Source organism: Macaca thibetana, chromosome 17 (genome assembly GCF_024542745.1).
Source record: "Macaca thibetana thibetana isolate TM-01 chromosome 17, ASM2454274v1, whole genome shotgun sequence".
Lineage (NCBI taxonomy): Eukaryota > Metazoa > Chordata > Mammalia > Primates > Cercopithecidae > Macaca > Macaca thibetana.
Window position 1 is genome coordinate 69,038,683 of NC_065594.1, and position 6,208 is coordinate 69,044,890.

Below are 6,208 nucleotides of genomic sequence, written 5' to 3' on the forward strand. Positions count from 1 at the left end.
CATGCTCATTACACATTATACATATGTAACAAAATATCACACATACCCAATAAATATATACAAATATTATGTGTCAATAAAAAAGAAATAATTTTAAGTAATAATTTATAATTGTTTTACTTTTATTGAAATAACTTTTGAATAACATTTTTCAAATGTGATATATTGTTATTAAGTATGTATATGAATTAATTTGCATATGCAATTGATAACATTTGATAGTAAATAAATTACTTAAAAGTTTCTCAGTAAACAAAGCTATGAAGTTAAATGTTAACAACTTAATTTTTAATGTAAATTTTAAGTTATAGTCATTTTTAATCCTGCACTGACTAATAATAGTAAACTGTAAAAATAAATAAAATAAAATAAATAGCAAAGAAAACACTAAACATGTACAAAATTTGGGATTTGGACTAAACAGTGTCAATATAAATGAATCATAAGTGAAGGGATCATGACATGTTGGATTTTTGGGAAACAGGAGTACCAGGCATGTTCGTTTTCACAACAGCTAAATTTTGGTGTCACATATAAAAAAAATTATCTGATTTAAATTTACAGGATGTTATTTTTGTAGCACTCTGGGCCATTTTAATACCTCTTTTCTGTGAGCCCACAGAAAAGAAGCTAATGTTTATGTGATAAAGTAAACCATGTATAAAATATTGTATCAAAGATCTTTTCAACTATATTTAGGTGTCCGTCCTTTAACATATTTCCATTTCTAGATGAACTGATGCCTTGTGAAAATTATTTTGAATATTTAAAAAATGGAAAAAAAATTAAATAAAGCTGAGTGTAGTTGAATCTCAGCAGAAAAGTTGATTGGCATTGGAGGAAGAGCACATAACAAGTTCACTCACACAAGCATTATTTTATAAAGATACACTGCACTTAATTTTTCACTAATGCATATTTGTATGGGTTTATTGAACGGTGGAAATTAAATTATTACTTTTTATAAAACTACCTGTTGGTATATTATTATATTGCTAATAAGTTTCTATTGATGCATTGAAACTATTATGTATATAAATGTAGTAATTTTCACATTACATTAGTAATACCATTGTCTTATGGTGTCTATACTTTTGGACTTGTACCCCAACAGCTTTTGGAATATGAAAAGATTAAAATTAAAATTAAAATATTAAGTTAAATAAAAATAAAATTAATCTTTGTATTACATAGTTTTCTCCGTCAGATATAGATTTTATACAAATATTTTCTTTCTATAATGATTATATATTTTCCAAATGTACCTGTCACTCTCCGTGTGTGCGTGCGTGTGTGTGTGTGTGCGTGTGTGTGCGTGTGTATGTGTGTGTGTAGCGAATTTGGGATTAGTTATATCTAAAATATTTCTAAATTTATTTAAATTTAATGTATTTACATATTTTCATTTAAATTTATAAATTTTAAGAAAATTTTATCGTTTACAAATCTTTAAACAAGCTTCAATCTTTACTTATTCTGTTAAATTTTTAGCTTTTTCACTGCTATGTTTAGAAACTTAGCTTTATATTCTGAATAGTGCTTTCTTTACCCATTCTCCATTTTGACTTTTTAAACTAATGAGAACTGGGTCTTTTTTCCTGTCAGTTTTTAGAAAAAGTAAAATAAGAAATTAACAATTACTTTCAAAATGCTCCTTTTAGTTAGATTTTTATTTTTGGAAGATCTGTGATGCCATATTTTGAATATATACATTTGTCTGAGAATTGTTTTCACATCCTTGGATAATTATATAATAATCTTAACTAACATTTATTATACAATCTACATGTTACATAACATGTGAACAGTTTCACATGCATGTTTCACATCTTCTGAATCATATGAGAAAAGAGTTGCGTGTTTAGACCTCCATATTACAGATGTGGTGTATTGGTCCATTTTCACACTCCTCATAAAGACATACCTGAGACTGGGAAGGAAAAGGTTTAATTGGACTTCCAGTTCCACATGGCTGGAGGCCTCAGAATCATGGCGGGAGGCAAAACGCACTTCTTACATGGTGTCGGGAAAATAAAATGAGGAAGAAGCAGAAACTCCTGAGAAGCCCATCAGATCTCCTGAGCCTTATTCACTATCATGAGAATAGCATGGGAAAGACGGGCCTCCATGATTTAATTGCCTCCCCATGGGTCCCTCACACAACACGTGGCAATTCTGGGAGATACAATTCAAGTTGAGATTTGGGTTGGGACAAAGCCAAACCATATCATGTGGTCATTGACTTTTCGTGAAGTTAGGCAATATGCCTAAGGTCATATACATTAATATAAGTGAACAAATACTTGAAATCAGATTTCCCTGCTCCAATTTCCAAGCTAGTGTATGCTTTATTCTGCTTCTTTCATGTGTTACTTACTTCTTTCTTTAATATCTTCTTAACAGACAACATTTTAAGCCAAATAAAACTGAAACCTTAATAATACAATATCATTGGTTGAAGATGTTCTCCTCTATTCTCCATAAATGTTTTTTATTAAATGAAACTTATGGCATATCATTCAGAAATGTTTTCAAGTTTCTAAATGTACTAACATTTAAATAGTTAATGTGATATTTTATATTACCTTAGTCTCCTGTTAATCTGTAATTAAATTTGTTACTTTTTCAATTCTCAAAAGTCAACACATTTCAAAAATAAAATGTGTAAACATTATTTTATTTATCCAATTGATAACTTTACCTCGTGATTACCCTATTTTAGATGTTATGATAGGTTCTTAATTACAAACCAAAAATAGATTGTCTTGTAGCATCCCATGACCTTGTATAAATTCTTATATTAACTATAATTAGTACAGTGTTAAGCATCTACTTACTAAGATTATTGATCCATAAAAAGAATGCCAGAATCCAATATGTCCATGAGAGAAATATGAGCTAGTCATACAATATGAGTAAGTACTATGACCTAGACTATAAGCCATCTGTCTGGCATTAAATCATGTCTCCTGTAAAAATAAGAATATATAAAAGCATATTTCAATGTTTATGTGCATTCATACATGTAATCTAGTTAGTTGTTGAAGAATTCATGGCACCACAACTAAAGAAATCACTAGTACCTTATTTTTTGTTATGGCTGCTGATATTCCAGTATTCAGTGGGCTAACCAGGGGAAAGGTTAATAAAGTGGAAAGGAAACTAGGTATTAGGGGAAAAAGTAAAAAATGATTTTATTTGCAAAGAACTGAGAAATTATTTGCCCCATTGTGAAATAGGCCATAAACTCACACGACTAGCACCATATAATGTTGATGCTGGGGAAATAATTACAAGCAGCAGAGTAGAAGAGAACATTGAGACTCACAAGCCCTCATTATTTCACAGGAGAGGTTGACCTAGACAATTTCAGTGCGCTATGTTCAAGATTCCTAAAAAGGGTACCATACTTCAGCAGTCAGGCTGGACTTGCTACCAAGAACATTCCAAGGAACATAGTGAACCTAATTTCCATACCACATTCCATATGTATTGGTCAGTCTGAAAGGGGATTGGGCACATAATTTTTCTAAGTAATGGGGTCTGCACAGTGAGGGTCCTGAAACAGCTGTGCCTGACATCAGCTAAATGTCTCTGCATCCTGGCTCAGTCTCATTTAAGTCAACAAAACGTAGAAAGGGAATGCGCTTTCAAGGCATTCATATTTGATGCTCACCAAATTGATTGTCTTCTATGGAAAACGTGTGTTCTATCTTCTTGCCTTTCTATGGGAATTTGAAAGGAAGCATCCTAACATAATCTTTTGTTTTGATACAAAGTCTAGTTTTAAGGGATTTTTGCCAGAGTTTGATTTGGTTTATATTTCAGTCTTACTTGTATGATATGAACAAGAAGAGTTAGTTTTCCATACTGAAAGTCTTTTGATATTTGACTTATCACTTTTTGTTCTAACTTCTGACTGAAGCCAACTAATGCTTGCTGCTTCCTCTTAATATTACAAAATGAGGAGCCTTCATCTGGCAAAACATACTTATTTGCTAACCTTGGAGCCTTAGACTCAGTAGGCCTTTGGGTTGTATTCAAACTGATTATTGGCATAATATAACCTAACATGACCTCAAACCTTTTGTTTCATGCTGTGTTTTAAACCATACAGAAAACTAAGGCAGAGACAAGTATTTCGAATGTTTTGTTTGCTTGCTTGTGTATTTTTTATTTTCATTTTTGTTTTAGTGGCAGCACACAGCAGAGTTTCACTCCAGATCATGCAAAATGGGCCCATTAAAAGTATGACCATGGCAGCGGGGATGAGAGTTATGCATGGGTTCAACAACCTTTCACACATGGCTTCAACAACTTCCATAAACAGATCTGGTTTTTACAATTGCTGAGTGCAACCTCTGCCAACAATTTTAAAAAATGCTAGAAACATGTCAGTTACCTGGAAGTGGGGAGATTACATCAGATTCCTAACATCATAAAAAAGGCAGTGATTTCTCTGAATTAGAAGAAGTACTTACGTTGGAAATGAATTCCCTCCATTGCCCACAGTATTTCAGCCGTGATAATCATTCATGAAAGAACTGGTATCACATCTATGGGGTTCGTAGTCTTGATTATATGACAAATCCAACTGTACACATAGAATTGTAAAATGACCTATGAATGACATAGTGATACCACTGGCTTGGAGAATATATCCTCTAAAGCTGGTATGTTTTATTATAATATGCAGTATGTCCTTTGAACCAGAGACCGATATAGTTAGTAATGTCTTAGACTATGAAGCAAAGAATAGAATTGGGATGAAAGGGTTAGGGAATTTTTCTTAGTAAACAATAAAATATTACAAAATTTATTTGTTTTCCTTCCTTGAATTCTTAGATTCAACTGAATTAGAGAGATTAGTGCTTAAGAAAGAGTAACCTTGGTAGAATATAATGTTGATCCGATTGAACTGGATGTTAAAGGATTACATATGGCCAATTCCAGCTTCTCATGCCACTTGTTTGACAGACAATGAAGAATTTTTTTTTCTAAAGTAGAGCGACTGGTTCTGCTTATACGGGGCAAATAGATTCTTTATATTATGACAGTGCTGCTGCACAATGAGGTAAGTGCAATACCATTGGGAATCTAGGTAATTCCCTGTAATATCTTTCGGTATTTCCATGTATAATTTCAACAGTTAGCTACTACCACAAATACTAATAGGAGTATTAATGGTTTTGACCTTACAAGAATGAGGGTTTCATCACGAGGTAAGATACCGTATAAATAAATGGTGTTGACTGATGGCAAGGAACACATCCTGTTGGGGAGAGAATAAGGAGAGAGGGGGGAGAAGACAAATGAGAAGAAGAAAAAGAAGAGAAGGAAGATGAAGAAGAAGAAAAAGGAGAAAGGGAAAATGAAAAAAGGAGAAGGAAGAAGGAAGGGGAGAGGATTGGAAAAAACAGTAAGAATGCCCATATGAATTGTTGCAATTTGTATTTTTATATATAAGCTGACATGTTTTCCACTTCTACTTATTTATTCTTTTATATGAGGTACACTGCATTAGGTTAGTATACAATATCAACTTACATGATAAATAAAGTCCTAATCATTAAGGTTAAAATCTTACATAGGGATTCTATATATACTTGAAAAGAAATAAAAATCATAAGCTGGATAAAGAGATTAATGGGAACTGGATCTTTGTTGTGGGAAAAGGGAGAATGTATCTTTTTGTTCAATGGATTGGTGGATTATTTGAGTCAGAATGGCTGCTGTTGCAACTAGCATTAGTAGACGTTTCATATGAAGAGTTACTGAGTACTCACAAGGGTTGACTGTATCTGAGTGTCTTTGGTAGGTAGCAGGGATTCTTTCTGTCTACATTGTTCCTTTTTTAGAAAGTACTGAAAACATATGGACCACTGCTATCAGCTTTCTGAGTTACGTTCACCAATGAGCAGTACTCACAGGAGAAGAACAATACTCACAGGATGTTTGGAAGGTGAAAAAAAAAAAAAAAGCTCTATAATTCAGGAGAACAATAATAATTAGGTATGTGGGAATTGGCAAGTGAATGAAGTGGTTTTTCCAGCAATTTCTGAGATTTTCCACTGCAGATGATACTCTGTCATACTAGAGAGTGCTCGATTCTGCTCCAGACAAATGTTAATTTGGCCTTTGCTCCTCTTGCCCTTTCAATAAGCTAGTAAGCCTCTTAGCCTCAGTATTAAATCCCATTAATCCATAA